Consider the following 17,474-nt stretch of genomic DNA (forward strand, 5'->3'; position numbering starts at 1 on the left):
TTTCGTTTCATGAAACCCGACTTTGCCAAAAGTCGGCGACTTTTGAAATTTTTCGACCCGTTTCGCTCAACTCTAGTTGTAATAATAGCATGCTACAGAAAGCAGGCTACATTTTAGTATCATAAATCCTTTGGGTTAATTGTGTGGTCCAGGTAAAACGCCACATTTTAGCATGGGACAGGGCCTGGGATAGGGCTTGGAACAGCATTTTTAGCTTAAACATTGATCAGAAAGGTGGATGAGTCACAGGTGTAGGAATAATGGTCTGAGAGTCCTGCCAAATTGAGGCAAGACACATGAAGGAGACCCAACTTGGAGTCCGAACATTTCCAAAAATTATTTGCTGATACCAAAAAAGTGGCATCAATTTATTTATTTTTTTATTTATTTATTTTACTCACCTATATAGCGCCATTAATTTCACACAGTGCTGTACAGACATGATCAATTTCCTCAAAGTAGAAGTACAATGGTGCTCTGATACCCCTACAGGCAGCTAACCAGATGGAGATCGAACTTGTAGTCTTCACATTTCATACATTTTTTAGCAATATCAGCAGCAGTAACAACAGCAGTCACAGAAGCCACGAGAAAGGTGTGACAGAATGCAATAACGCGAGATCAATGCAGCACACTAAAAACTACAACATAACCTAGTCTTCCCAGTCTGCAACTGTGGTACAAAAGTCATTGAAGATCCATGACTTGTTCATCTTGATGAAAGTTAGGCTTTCTACACTTTCAGGAGACAGCTGTCACAACAACACCAGTGGTGCTGAAGACAGGTTCTGAGAGAACGCTGGCTGCCGGGCATGACCAAATCTCCAAGGCATGACAGGTGAGCCCAGGCCATGATTCCATTTTTGAAGACCAAAAAGCAAAATGATAGCATTGATATTGATTTCAAGATACTTCTGCAACATCTTCTCCAAGCATTCACTACGTCTCAGCCTTGAATTCTGTACTGTTTCTGCAATGTGCTGGTCTAAAAAATGTGAGAAACACCTCACATAATTTTTTTTTATTTTATTCACTTATATAGTACTATTAATTACACAACGCTTCGCACACATTTTCGGCACTGTCCCCATTGAGGATAACAATCTAAATTTCCTATCAGTATGTCTTTGGAATTCTGTACTGTTTCTGCAATGGGCTGGTCTAAAAAATGTGAGAAACACCTCACATAATTTTTTTTTAATTTTATTCACTTATATAGTACTATTAATTACACAATGCTTCGCACACATTTTCGGCACTGTCCCCATTGAGGATAACAATCTAAATTTCCTATCAGTATGTCTATAGGAGGAAACCGGAGTACCCAGAGGAGACCCACGCAAACACAGGGAGAACATGCAAACTCCTTGCAGATGTTGGCAGCTGTATGGCTGCCAAAGAAAGGGAGATGAGTAGACCGTACATTTTCAGAAGTTTTCAAAAAAATGAGCAATTGTTCTATTTCTTCTCTGGGAAAATTAATTACGTTTTAGTCATGTGTGGCAATAATTTAGGGAAAAGTTTGAACTCCAAGTTGAGTCTACTTCATGTCTGTTGCCTGAATTTGCAAGGCCTCCCAGCACAGTAGACTTTCACCTGTCCTTCAGCCACCTCTTAATTTCAACCAAATTTCAAAGCTGTAAATGATGGTCCAGACCCTGATACCTCATGCATGGCCCATGGCTGACTGTTTATGTGCCATTATAAAGTGTTCTACTGTGTGTCAATTGATTATTCAACTACCTGTGTTACTATACTTACATTTGTCTACCAATAGAACTATGAAAACTGATGTTTATGCCACCTGACTGTGGCTGTGAAAAAAAAATGAATAAGCTATTGCATGAGGTATTAGGGCTCCCAGCAAAGAAGGTTTACACTACTCCCTTACCCACCACATCATAATTGAAACTTCAATTAATGCATCGCTCATGGCTGACTGCCACTGGGCCATTCTAAAATTTCTACTGTGGATGAATTGATCAGTCAACTACCTTTGTTATTATCCTTAAATTATTCTATCATTGGTAGTCTACCAAGCTGATATTCGTGCCTAGTGAGCATGGCTGAGCAAATATGTAGTTTGAGCTGTTGCATCAGAGCTCCCCGCACAGCAGGCTTACACTGGTCCCTCATCCACCGCATCTTAATTTAAACTATAATTAAAAACTGTAAATGCTGACTCAGACACTGATACCTCATGCATGGACCATGGCTGACTGCTGCTGTGTCATTGTCAAATTTCTACTGAGGGTCAATTGATGCCAGTTTTCTTGGTGTCTAGCCATAATTTGGGTTGTTTTGGCAGCTTTTTGGCCCCCCTGAAGATGTCTGTGCATTTGGTTTTGCCTCCCATTGAATTAAATGGGGTTCAGATATTTTCAGTGAACATCGGGATGTTCGTCAAATCCGAACCGAACCATGAAAGGTTCACTCATCTCTAGTCCTGACCCTCCATGTTAACCCCACATGCTTTTCTCACAACACTTTACTCCTTAAAAGTGCCTCAAGATTGATAATAAAATCCCCTGAAGAGTTATATCCTGGCACCAATTTCCAAGTGGCGTAGCTAGAAAATTTGGAACTTGGACCCCACCTACATGTTGGTGTAATGTATTAGCCCTTGTAGTATTCTAAATCCTATAAAGACAAATGTGCTGCCCCTCATAATGTAATAATGTCCCCCATACTGTAATAATGTCACCCATCATGAACTCATTCCTTGGATAATGTCCTCTATCCTGGGCCCCTTGCAGTAATAATGTCCATCATCCTGTGCCCCTCTCAGTAGGAATGTTCCTCATCCTGGGCCCCTTTTAGTAATAATGTCCAACATTCTTGGCACCTTCCTGGTATAATATCCCTCATCTTGGCCACTCACTGTTATAATATCCCCATCCTGATTCCCTTTATGTTATAATGTCCCCATCCTAAGCCTCTTTCTGTAATAATGTCCCTATTCTCGTCAATTTTGATGCCTTCCTGGTATAATGTCCCCCATACTGTGCCCCTTTGAGTAATAATATCTCCCATCTTCTTTTTCTTCCAGGTATAATGTCCCCCATCCTGGGCCCTTTCCTGTAATAATATCCCCCATCCTGGGCCCCTATCAGTAATAGTGTCACCCATATTGGTATTCTTTAACACATTTAAAGTAAAAAAAAGATTCTTCTCACCTTGCCCTGCTCCCATGATGGGCACCATCCTCTTCTATAATCAACGTAAAGACCGGCAGCTCACTTTGGCGTGCCTGCTATGGGTGATGCATAAAATCATTGTTATACACCTATTGTGACTGACATGCTGACGTCAGCTGCTGGCCTATGATTGGCCAGTGATGTGTATTGCTGTGCAGGGACTCTTCAATTCTCTGCACCGCAATTCATTTTTGGTATGAACATCCAGCTGAAATAGGTGTTGGCTTCCGCCCATTACGCCCTGCATGTAGATGCTGTAAAACTTATCTCTCAACCACAGTTCCAAGCTCAAATCAGCAGCTGGGCAAAATGATTTGCCTAATAAGAATGATCATAAAATAAAAAAAAAATGACTGTCAGAAAATAAAGACTAAAAAAATCTGTTTCAGTATCTTAAAGTTTTTACAGAAAATATGAGAACTAGAGCACATTTTGTTGAAATCAGTCATATTTTATAAGAGACGATTAATCAGGACAGCGCTCACTCCATATTTTTTTTACTGAATACAAGAAAGTTGCAAAAAAACAAATTAAAACATATTCTACATAGATACAGTCATATGTAAAAGTTTGGGCACAGTGACACCATCTGCAGCAAGATAATGCTGCAGGTCTTTGGAGGTGGTCTGTGGATTGTCCTTGACTGTTCCCACCATTCTTCTTCTCTGCCTTTCTGATATTTTTCTTGGCCTGCCACTTCTGGGCTTAACAAGAACTGTACCTGTGTTCTTCCATTTCCTTACTATGTTCCTCACAGTGGAAACTGACAGGTTAAATCTCTGAGACAACTTTTTGTATCCTTCCCCTGAAAAGCTATGTTGAATAATCTTTGTTTTCAGATCATTTGAGAGTTGTTTTGAGGAGCCCATGATGCCGCTCTTCATAGGAGAATCAAATAGGAGAACTACTTGCAAGTGGCCACTTTAAATACCTTTTCTCATGATTTGATACACCTGGCTATGAAGTTCAAAGCTCAATGAGGTTACAAAACCAATTTAGTGCTTCAGGAAGTCAGTAAAAAGTAGTTAGGAGTGTTCAAATCAAGAAAATGATAAGGGTGCCCATACTTTTGCACCGGTCAAATTTTGTTTAAATGCAGATTGCACATTTTCTGTTAGTACAATAAACCTCATTTGAATCCAGAAATATAACTGAGTCCATCAGTTATTAGATATATGAAACTGAAATACCTGTTGCAAAAACCAAAATTGTTATAAAGAAAAAAGGTTAACATTAATAGGGGTGCCCAAACTTTTACATATGACTGTATATAAATAAATGTTTCCCATTCCATTTCTAAGGTTTTGACTCCCTCTATTCACTATACAGTATTTTGGCATTTGTTTTTGCTAGAGACATATTTCCTGGTAAATACGAGGACATGCTTAGAATCTGCTATTGCTTAAATAGGATGGCACACATCTCAGAGCTAATCTCTCTTGAATAAAAGCTTTGTATGTCCCACTGTAGAATCATTACCCAGTTCTACATTACCCCCTCCCCCTTTTTAGCAGCTGTTATAAAATGCCCACTCTGTGCTTGTGAATTTGGAACATCATAAAACAGTATTCAATTGTTTTAAGATGCATCAATGGCCAACTATGTATTTGCAGAGGAAAATAAAAGGAAGTAAAAGATGCATGTACTATAGTGAGTGCAAGAGGTTTTTGCTACTTCAGTGCTAAACTCAAGAGAAAATATGTTAACTAGTTACTTGTATTGATAAAATCGAACAAATTTTGAATAACGAGCATAATAGAAGTCAATGAGAAACTCAAGCATTTTTACTGCAGACTCTTGCAGGAGGTCGGGGGGGGGGGTGAATCGCTGAAATGGATGGAAACATCAATGAAATCGAATGGGAACAACATGGGAATGACCATTGTACACATATCTGACTCCCAATCTTACGGACTGGCAATAAAACATACAAAACCGACAATTAAATGGATTTTACAGGAAAAAATGTTAGGAAACATTCTTTCCTGTATAATGACTTGTATTTAAGGCAAAAAAAGGGAAGAAATAACCCACCATCTCTCCTCGTATTTTCCTATTGTAAGGAGCAATAAATAAAAATAATTAAAATAGACGACTTGGAATCCCTCCATTTTTAATAACCAGCTAAGGCAAAGCAGACAGCTGTGGTTTGATATTGTCAGGCTGGTAAGGGCTCTGGAGCCCTGTCTCAGCTTTTCCTGATTGCCCTGGTGCTTTGTTAATCAGGGTAATAGGATTTGGGGTTAATAACAGCTGTGATTTGTCAAAAATCACAGCTGACATCAACCCCTGGGGTTAGTAATTGAGATAATTGCAAAATTTTGCCTGGTCGTGAAGGTGAAAGCAGGCTCAAGGCAAAGGGCTAAAGGTTACTGGAGTTCCCAACTGCTGGAACACCTGGACGCTGTGAACTCTAGCAATCTTAGTTGACAATGTCCAGGTGTCCCAGCAGTCAGACGTTCCGAGGTCGTAAACTAGAGGAACAGATGAAGGTATAAGTTAGGCCAGCCAGATAAATAGCGGATCAAATCAAAGGGGCAAAAACAAATGAGTTGTCACAACATGGGGCAAAGGTGAGGCAGTAGTTCATTATCAAACTACTGTGTTTTCTTTTTTTAAATCATAATGACAACCCAAAACATCCAAATGACCCTGATCAAAAGTTCGCATACCTTAATTATTTTGGCCTGATAACATACACAGAAGTTGACACAAATGGGTTTGAATGGCTACTAAAGGTAGTAACCTCACCTGTGACCTGCTTGATTGTGGGTAATCAGTGTGTGTGCATAAAAGCTGAGTGAGTTTCTGGGATCCTGACAGACTTTTGCATCTTTCATCCAGTCACTAACGTTTCTAGATTGTGAGTCATGGGGAAACCAAAACAATTGTCATCGGAAGTATGGGAAAAAGTAGTAGTGTATAAAACAGGAAACGAATACAAAAATATTTCCAAAAAATTGATAATGCCAGTCAGCAGGGTTCAAACTGTGATTAGCAAATGGAAAATCAGGGGCTCTGTAAAAACAAAACCATGGGCAGGTAGACCAACAAAAATTTCATCCACAACTGGCAAGAATATTGTACAGGATGCAAAGAAAAACCCACAAATAACATTAGCTGAAATTCTAGACACTCTGAAAACTAGCAGTGTGGCTGTTTCAAGATGCATAATAAGGAGGCACTTGAAGAAAAATGGGTTGCATGGTCGAGTAGTCAGAAGAAAGTCATTACTGCACAAATGCCACATATCTCACGTATCTCACCTACAATATGCGAAACAACACAAAGACAAGCCTCAAAACTTTTGAAACAAGGTAATTTGGAATGATGAGACCAAAATTGAAATTTTTGGCCACAGCCATAAAACGTTACATTTGGAGAGAGGTCAACAAGGCCTGTGATGAAAGGAACACCATTCCTACTGTAAAGCACGGAGGTGGATCACTGATGTTTTAGGGATGTGTGAGCTACAAAGGCACAGGAAACTTGGTCAAAGTTGAAGAAACGATAAATGCAGCATGTTTGTCATAATGTGTCACGACCCAACAGGGGCCGGTCAGTGGACGGCACAACACACACAACGAGATGGAAATGGGGAGAGGAAGGGACACCTCCTGACTCCAACCTGAGCCTGTCCCTGCACTCCTCTAATGCCCTTAGTGGGTCTTTCCCCCACCGCCATCAGGAACCTCTTCCCTTGGTCTCACCTAACGCTGCCCTGGCTAGTACACTGGCCGGCAAAGGTGCTAACTTCACCACTGCAGGTGGTACAAACACAGGGGACAGTGACAAACACAAGATGGACAAGGAAAAAACACAACACTTAGGTTCCAAACACTGCTACAAAGCTCCACATCGCAGTTGACTCCAAACTCCAAATGAAGCTGACACCAGAGATCTGCAACTGCAAGGCTGGTATCCATAAAGAAACTATCACCAGCAGTCAGCTTATGCATCAGGTGACTATTTAAAGGATGGTGGGAGTGGTCACCACCCACAGCAGTCCTAGCAACTCTGCAATTGTAACACTTCCTGCAAGGGAAACTGACATTAACCCCTGCTGTCCTGAAAGCAAAAAAGCTACATTTAAATAATAGTAGAACCAGAGCTGCCACACATTCAAAAATGGATTGTGACAACGTTATCAGCAAATATAAGAAAAAAAGTTGGCTCAACATGCTGAATGTATAAAAAATACTTCTTTATTTCACACCATTAAAAACACAACTGTGTCCATATGGATACAAAAACAGGGATCACATTCTGATGCGGTTCTGGCTATCAGCTCTTAGTTATTCTATGACTAAGGGCTGATAGCCAGAATCGCGTCAGAATGTGATCCCTGTTTTGATATCCATATGGACACAGTTGTGTTTTTAATGATGTGAAATAAAGAAGTATTTTTTATACAATCAGCAAGTTGATCCAACTTTTTTTCTTATATCATTATCCGAAGAGCAAATGGACTTTGGAATTCTACTGCAGCATTCAAGGCTGCCAAGCACATATTACACTGTGAGACAAGTTCCCTCTTTTTTTTCCTTTCTGAGTTATCAAAAAATACTGGTGGGAAATTTGCAATCATCAGCATGGAAGCTGCACATGGGATGTACTGGGACATTCCAAAATGACAACGATCCAAAACACAAGGCCAAATTGACCTGTCATTGGCTATAGCAGAACAAAGTGAAGGAACTGGAGTGGTCGTCTCAGTCTCCTGACCTCAATATCATTGAGCCACTCTGAGGAGATCTCATGCGCCCAGTTCATGCTAGACTGCCCAGGAATTTACAGGAATTGGAGGCTTTTTGCCAAGAAGAGTGGGCAGCTTCACCATCTGAGAAAATAAAGAACCTCATCCACAACTACCACAAAAGACTTCAAGCTTTTATTGATTTTAGAAGAGGCAATACACGGTATTAAGAAATGTTGTATTTGAACTTTTGATCAGGGTCATTGGATGTTTTGGGTTGTCATTATGATTTAAAAAGAGAAAACACAGTAGTTTGACAATAAATGGCTTCACCCAACCACTAACTATGAGAGGAGAAAAAGGTTTGGTGCTATTCATATTCTCTAAAAAAAAGGCCAAGAAATCAAAAATTCTACCGGGGTATGTAAACTTTTGAACACAACTGAACACTACCTCCAAAACTGTATCAAAGTCATTAAGATGTTTTGGTTATTCACATTCCATATAATTTTATTGCACTTTTTAGAGTAATTCTATGAAGATTTTTATTTTTTATGCAAACCAGTCCTTTGGTGAACAATTAAAATAAATAGACGTTTACCACCTACCTAAGTTGCTGATGGGAGATAGATTTGTGGTTAGCTGCACATTACTTTCTGCTTCACCTGATTAATTAGAAGCATACACCTCTTAGTGAATCAGATGCCTTGCACTCCACCCCGTCCCCTCATCAAGACTGGTGTAAACAATGTTGGTTTACATGAATTGCGGCCATAATATTAGCTTTACATCCAAGTACCCCAGCTCTATGAGTTGTAAACTTCTTGATTATGTTGCTCATTATGCATAAAGGAACATCTAAATTTCTGGCAATAGTCTTTAAGTCTTGATATTACAGATATTTTTCAACAATTTTGGTTCTCAAGTCCTCAGACAGTTCTCTTCTCCTCTTTCTGTTCTCCATACTTAGTGTTGCACACACAGACACACAATGCAAAGATTGAGTCAATTCTCCCCTTTTTATCTGGTTTCAGATGTGATTTTCCTATTTACCAAAACTGCTACTTGATGAGTTTGGATGACCATCACATCTGGTTTTTTGGAAAATTTTGTCCAATTTGCCTTTTTTCTTTGTTATTTTTTACAGTTAAGGAAATAATTACTTCATCCCTTGCTGATTTTGTAAGTTTGCCCACTGAAAAAAACATGAACAGTAGTGTTGAGCATTCCGATACTGCAAATATCAGATATCGGCCGATATTTACTGTATCGGAGTTACGATACTGAGTTCCAAAATTTTTACACTATCGAATACCGGAATCGGAAGTTCCCATAATGCAATGAGCTAGTTGTGTTAGCCATGTTAACTAATGGCATAGCTGTGATTGGCTGCTGAAATGATGTCATCATGATGCGCGGTCTGTGCGGGCCTGCTGGGGGTCTGTGCGGGCCTGCCGGGGGGTCTGTGCGGGCTGCCGGGAGTCTGTGCGGGCTGCCGGGGGTCTGTGCAGGCCTGCCAGGGGTCTGTATGGGCCTGCCGGGGGTCTGTGCGGGCCTGCCGGGGGTCTGTGCGGGCTGCCGGGGGTCTGTGCGGGCCTACCGGGGGTCTGTGTGGGCTGCCGGGGGTCTGTGTTGGCCTGCCGGGGGCCTGTATGGGCCTGCCGGGGGTCTGTGCGGGCTGCCGGGGGTCTGTGCGGGCCTGCCGTGGGTCTGTGTGGGCTGCCGGGGGTCTGTGCGGGCCTGCCGGGGGTCTGTGCGGGCTGCCGGGGGTCTGTGCGGGCCTGCCGGGGTTTGTGTGTGTGTGCAGGCATCGTACGATGGGACTACAAGTCCCATCGGGCTATGCCTGCTACAATGACAGTGATTGACACATTAGCCAATGATGGGACAGTAGTAGTCCCATCATCCGGCTAATGTGTTGAATGTAAAAAAAAACATACATACTACATACATACTACATACATTCTACATATATAAAACATACATACATACGACATACATACTTCATATATACTATATTCATACAACATACATACTACATAATACATGCATACTACATATATACTACATTCAAACAACATACATACATACATACTACATACTACATGCATGCTACATATATACTACATTCATACAACATACATACATACTACATACATACTACATATATACTACATTCATACAACATACATACATACTACATATATACTACATTCATACAACATACATAGTATGCCGATGTGTCTGACAGCGAGTGGGCCCTCCCACCAGCAGAGACACTTTTACATACTATGAGGGGCCCTGTGCCAGTGCCGTCGCCCACAAGTATGCCCCCCCACCTGCTTAGGGAAGTGGCACTTTCATCTGCACCTTCCTCTGTGTCACTGTGTAAGGTGGCTATTGCCAGCGGCACCCTCTTCCCCCAATGGATACCAAACCGGGTCAACAACTGGGTCATCCATCACCTCCTCTTCAATTTCATCTGCACCTTCCTCTCACCATGTAAGGTGGTATATTATGCGGGAAGGGGCACCTGAGTTTCATCAGAGTCAGATTCTGGCTTTGTAGAGTGTGAGGGGAATGTAGTGCTGTGGGTGAATGTACCAGCAGAATCATCTAGCAGTGGCTGTGCATCAGTGCACTCCATGTCATATTCATCTTGGACTGGGGAATTCAGGATTTGACTTGATAACCCTGGCATGGTATGTGAAAAGAGCTCCATGGAGTAATCTGAAGTGTGTGCTGCGGCATCCTTCACTTTTGGCGTGGGTGAAGGACACAAGGAAAGGGGTTGTTCCTGACAAGAAGCCTACACTGACGACTCAGTGCTTGCAATTTTTAAACTTCAGAAGAGGAGGCGATAGAGCTGGAGGATGTTGCGGCAATGTAAGCCAAAACCAGTTCATGATGCTCCGGCTTTAAAAGCGGTTTACCTACTCCCAGAAAAGGGAGCCTTCCAAGCCTACCGGAGGCAGACCATGCCACAGTCTCAACACCTCTGCCTTAGCTGGTATTATACTTTGGGCACTACCAGCAGATGCACCACCACCACCATCAGTACCAGCTAGCCACCCACACCCACGTCCGTGGCCTCTTAAACCATACTTCCTAATTTTTGTGAAAATGAACCCAAAATACCAGCAGATATATGGTACTGTATCAGAAGCGTACAGCTTTATACAGTGTAGGGGTCATTGTAAATCTCTGTATATATTTCATGAGTCAGACACAGACGCTCACAGGCTCAGTATGAATTGGACAATACTATAAAAAGTTGAAAAAGGTACAGTAACACCAGATACCAGGTATATAGTCTAGTTTAAACATTCTAAATCTCTGTATATATTTCAGGAGGCAGACACAGACGCTCTCAGGCCCAGTATGGATTCAACAAGAATATAGAAAGTTGAGAAAGGTACAGTATCACCTGATACCAGGTATATCCGTATATATTTCCAGAGTCAGAAACATACTCTCACTGCCTCAGTATGGATTAGACCAGAATATAAAAAGCAGTAAATGGGTAATGTATCACAAGCATACAGCTGTGTACAGTGTTGTGGTAATTTTTATATCTACGTATATATTTCAGGAGTAACACACAGACTCTCACAGGCTCAGTATGGATCACACGATAATATAAAAAGAAGATCCGCAGGAAATAATCACACATGTGGGCCAATGTTCAAGGTGTCAATGATGCACTTAGAGTGGTGGGTGGAGGAGGACTTTCTGGCACAAAGGGTACTGTATCAACAGATACCAGGTATACAGTTGTGGCCAAAAGTATTAGCACCCCTGCAATTCTGTCAGATAATACTCAGTTTCTTCCTGAAAATGATTGCAAACACAAATTCTTTGGTATTATTATCTTCATTTAATTTGTCTTAAATGAAAAAGCACAAAAGAGAATGAAGCAAAAAGCAAAACATTGATCATTTCACACAAAACTCCAAAAATGGGCCAGACAAAAGTATTGGCACCCTCAGCCTAATACTTGGTTGCACAACCTTTAGCCAAAATAACTGCGACCAACCGCTTCCGGTAACCATCAATGAGTTTCTTACAGTGCTCTGCTGGAATTTTAGACCATTCTTCTTTGGCAAACTGCTCCAGGTCCCTGATATTTGAAGGGTGCCTTCTCCAAACTGCCATTTTTAGATCTCTCCACAGGTGTTCTATGGGATTCAGGTCTGGACTCATTGCTGGCCACCTTAGAAGTCTCCAGTGCTTTCTCTCATACCATTTCCTAGTGCTTTTTAAAGTGTGTTTTGGGTCATTGTCCTGCTGGAAGACCCATGACCTCTGAGGGAGACCCAGCTTTCTCACACTGGGCCCTATATTATGCTGCAAAATTTGTTGGTAGTCTTCAGACTTCATAATGCCATGCACACGGTCAAGCAGTCCAGTGCCAGAGGCAGCAAAGCAACCCCAAAAACATCAGGGAACCTCCGCCATGTTTGACTGTAGGGACCGTGTTCTTTTCTTTGAATGCCTCTTTTTTCTCCTGTAAACTCTATGTTGATGCCTTTGCCCAAAAAGCTCTTCTTTTGACTCATCTGACCAGAGAACATTCTTCCAAAACGTTTTAGGCTTTTTCAGGTAAGTTTTGGCAAACTCCAGCCTGGCTTTCTTATGTCTCGGGGTAAGAAGTGGGGTCTTCCTGGGTCTCCTACCATACAGTCCCTTTTCATTCAGACGCCGACGGATAGTACGGGTTGACACTGTTGTACCCTCGGACTGCAGGGCAGCTTGAACTTGTTTGGATGTTAGTCGAGGTTTTTTATCCAACATCCGCACAATCTTACGTTGAAATCTCTTGTCAATTTTTCTTTTCCGTCCACATCTAGGGAGGTTAGCCACAGTGCCATGGCCTTTAAACTTCTTGATGACACTGCGCATGGTAGACACAGGAACATTCAGGTCTTTGGAGATGGACTTGTGGCCTTGAGATTGCTCATGCTTCCTCACAATTTGGTTTCTCAAGTCCTCAGACAGTTCTTTGGTCTTCTTTCTTTTCTCCATGCTCAATGTGGTACACACAAGGACACAGGACAGAGGTTGAGTCAACTTTAATCCATGTCAACTGGCTGCAAGTGTGATTTAGTTATTGCCAACAACTGTTAGGTGCCACAGGTAAGTTACAGGTGCTGTTAATTACACAAATTAGAGAAGCATCACATGATTTTTAGAACAGTGTAAATACTTTTGTCCACCCTCTTTTTTATGTTTGGTGTGGAATTATATCCAATTTGGCTTTAGGACAATTCTTTTTGTGTTTTTTCATTTAAGACAAATTAAATGAAGATAATAATACCAAAGAATTTGTGTTTGCAATCATTTTCAGGAAGAAACTGAGTATTATCTGACAGAGTATCAAGGGTGTCAATACTTTTGGCCACAACTGTATATAGTATAGTGAAAATAGAAAAAATCTACATATGTGTTTCAGGAGGCAGACACAGACATTCTCAGGCCCAGTATGGATTCGACAAGAAAGTAGAAAGTTGAGAAAGGGTACAGTATCATCAGATACCAGGTATATATAGCATAGTTTAAACATTATAAATCTCCTCATATATTTCTGTAGTCACCCTCAGACGCTCACTCAGTATGAATTTCACCGTAATACAAAATGTCTAGCAAAAGTACTGTATCACAAGGTAGGAGGTTTATATAGTATAGGGTAAAATTTTTATCTCCGTATATATTGAAGGAGTGAACCACACACGCTCACCCAGTATGGATTATACCACAAGAAAAAAATTTGAACTAAGGTACTGTATCAGTAGTTAGCAGGTGTATATACTCTAAGTGAAAATGTAATTCTCCCTATAAATTTCCTGAGTCACATACAGATAGTCAGCATGTATTTCTCCATGATACCAGCCGGGACACGGTACGGTGTGAGGAGTGTACAGCTCTATACGGTGTGTGAAATAATGAACGTTCCTTCACTGTGCCGAAAAAAATAATAAAAGTAGGAGTGCTGTTTAAAAAGCAGTCTGCACAGCAGTGTACACACAGCAATAGTGCTATAAGGCAGGCTAATAATCAACGCTGCTGCACACAAGAAAATCCTCCCTGTCACTTGCAGGCAGACTAATAACTAGCGCTGCTGCAAACAAGAAAATTCTCCCTGTCACTGGCAGGCAGCCTAATAACTAGTACTGATGCACAAAAGAAAATCCTCCCCCTGTCACACCACAGTAACTGTACATAACAATTGCGTTCTGTACAAGCACATAATAACTTCTTTTTACAGGCCTAAGTGTCTCTCTAATGTTAAACAGCATCACCAACCTCTCCCTACTGTTGTGAGGGTCAGAAGAAAAATGGCGGTCGGCGGTGAGGGCTTTTATACACACTCCGTATATACAGTATTTCAGGAGTCACCTTCAGACGCTCACTCAGTTAGTATGGATTTAACCATAATCCAAAATGTTGAAAAAAGGTACTGTATCAGCAGATACCATGTGTATCCAGTCTAGGGCTAATTGTAAATCTCCGTCTATATTTCCGGAGTCAGACACAGACACTCACAGGCTTAGTATGGATTACACCAGAATATAAAAAAGAAGAAAAAGGGAAATGTATTCGAAGTGTACACCAGTATACAGTGTTGGGGTACTTGTAAATGTTCGTATATATTTAAGTATTAGTAAGCCAGTCCAGACTCTCCGCTACAGGGAACTAGATGGTTACAAGTACAGACGTAAAGTCGAGTGATTGCTGAAATTTGGGAATTACTAATCACGGGAAAACCTCCCGGGAGATTTCGCAGAGGCGATGCTGACCCGCAATTACTTTGTCTGTGGCGACAGCGAAAACGGTTCTTTGTGAAGAAAGGTTTGCTGTATCGCAGTAGCGTGGATCCCATCACCGTAACTCGTCTCCATCAAATTGTGATCACAGGGAGAGATGCAGACATGTTCCTCACTGCCTATAATGATCTGTCTGGTCACTTTGGAGTGCAAAAGACAGAAGCCACAGGCCGTTGGAGATTCTATTGCATTGGCATGAGAGGAGACATTGTAAAATGGTGGTAGGAATGTCACACGTCTGTGACTAGGAAAACTGTCAAAGTTGATCATAAAGCACCACTGCATCCGATTGTGAGTCGACGTCAATTACGAATGGTAGCCATTGATCATCTGAAGGTAGAGGCCAGCAGGACAAGCCATAGCTACGTATTAACCATCATCGATCAGTTCACCAAATTTGTAGTGGCAGTCCCTGTAAAGGATGTGAAGGATTTCCCTGCCGAGACTGCACAGTGGTGGAGCAGGGAGAGGTAAGTATTGCAAGTGCTATGGCTGCCACAAAATTCAAGCCGTTATCACTGGCTACCTTGCCTGGCTCAAGATGTAGACTGCCCAGCCATGACTCAGTTTGTCGATGCAAGTAGTCGGCCAGTACCTCCGCAGTGTGTCTTTTGTCGCCCAAAGACATCATTTTTAAAACAGCCTGCTGCCGCTTACCACTAGCTGTTCGATAGTGGGACACCTCGTGTGCAACACTGGCAGCTGCGGATGGAGTGCTTGTGCGACTGTGCTCTGTCGACGAGCTTTCGCTTCTGGAGGAGGAGGAGGGTCGAACGCCTACAGCCAACTGTTTCCTATACCGTGGGCTAGGCAGCACTGTTCCACCACCGCTGTCCCCTGTAGAGCCAGCATGCACCACATTAACCCAGTGTGCAGTGATGGACATGTAACGGCCCTGGCCATGCCTACTGGCCCACGCATCTGTTGTGAGGTGCACCTTTCCACTCACTGATTGTTTGAGTGCATGGACAATGCGGTCTTTCACATGCAGGTGGAGGGCAGGGTTGGCTTTTCGAGAAAAGAAGTGCCGACTGGGTAGGTCATAGCGTGGGACAGCGTAGGCCATGAGCACTCGGAAAGCTTCGCTTTCAACCAAACAGAAGGGCATCATCTCTAATGAGATCAGTTTGGCTATGTAGCCGTTCAAAGCCAGTGTACGTGGATGAGAGGATGAGTATTTTGTTGTCCTACTCAGAGTGTCTGGTAGGGTGAGCTGGACTTGAGAGCTGCATAGGGGGGAACTAGCGGTGGACATTAAGGACTGAGAGGGGTTTGGTCATGGTGGTGTCGGTGATGGCCTAGATTCAGTATTTTTTTGCAAAAACATTGTGATTCCCTGGCTGCTTTGGCCTTACGACGACACCTCAACATTTCTTGCTGGTGGTGTGCTTAGCGGTGGCCTTTCAGTGGGGGAAGCAATGGAGCATGGCTGGCTACCTTCAGTTGGAGCAGGTGCACAGGTGCTACCTGAGGTTTTGTAGTTCGTCCACGCTTGCAAGTGCATGGTGGTTAAATGTCTAAGCATGAAACTGGTGTTTAAATTTCAGAGATTTCTACTTCGGCTGAAGGTCCTTCCGCACTTCTTACAGATAACCTTTGCCTCATCAATAGGATTTTGGTCAAAAAAGTGCCACACTGCACTCTTCCTACTGTGGTATAAATTTTCAGGGCTTGCACGGTGTGCATATTTGACCGTCTGGCCAAGCTGTCCTGCAACTCTTTTTGTTTTTTTTTAACTAGTTTTGGTACAGCTACTGCCCTTTCAGATAACCAATGCTGTGATGTCAAAGCCTGCTGCGGATCCTTCTCCTCTTCTGAGCTATTGCCAGCGGCACCCTCTTCCCCCAATGGATGCCAATCCGGGTCAACAACTGGGTCATCCATCAACTCCTCTTCAATTTCATCTGCACCTTCCTCTCACCATCTAAGGTGGTATAGTATGCGAGAAGGGGCACCTGAGTTTCATCAGAGTCAGATTCTGGCTTTGTAGAGTGCGAGGGGAATGTAGTGCTGTGGGTGAATGTACCAGCAGAATCATCTAGCAGTGGCTGTGCATCAGTGCACTCCATGTCATATTCATCTTGGACTGGGGAATTCAGGATTTGACTTGATAACCCTGGCATGGTATGTGAAAAGAGCTCCATGGAGTAATCTGAAGTATGTGCTGCGGCATCCTTCACTTTTGGTGTGGGTGAAGGACACAAGGAAAGGTGTTGTTCCTGACCAGAAGCCTGCACTGTCGACTCTGTGCTTGCAGTATTTGTAACTTCAGAAGAGGAGGCAATAGAGCCGGAGGCTGTTTCGGCACTGTAAGCCAAAACCTGTTCCTGATGCTATGGCTTTAAAAGTGGTTTACCTACTCCAAGAAAAGGGATCCTTAAAGGCCTTCTTGTGCCAGACAACGACGCAGGCTCAACACCTCCTACCAGCAGAGATATGGTACTGTATGAGGAGCGTACAGCTGTGTAAGGTGTATGGAAAAATTTAAATCTCCGTATATATTTCTTTACTCACAGACGCTCTCCCAGTATGTATTTGACCATAATCCAACCAACAGATATACGGTTCTGTATCAGAAGTGTACAGCTGTATACGTTTTTGGTGAAACTGTCAATCTCCGTATATTTGTTTCAGGAGCCGCACACAGACTCTCTGGCAGTATGTATTTGACCGTACCAGCAGATATACAGTACTGTATGAGAAGCGGACAGCTCTATACGGTGTATTGAAAAATGGAAATGTCTGTATATGTATTTA

Source organism: Dendrobates tinctorius, unplaced genomic scaffold (genome assembly GCF_039654945.1).
Source record: "Dendrobates tinctorius isolate UK_male_01 unplaced genomic scaffold, ASM3965494v1 ptg000134l, whole genome shotgun sequence".
Lineage (NCBI taxonomy): Eukaryota > Metazoa > Chordata > Amphibia > Anura > Dendrobatidae > Dendrobates > Dendrobates tinctorius.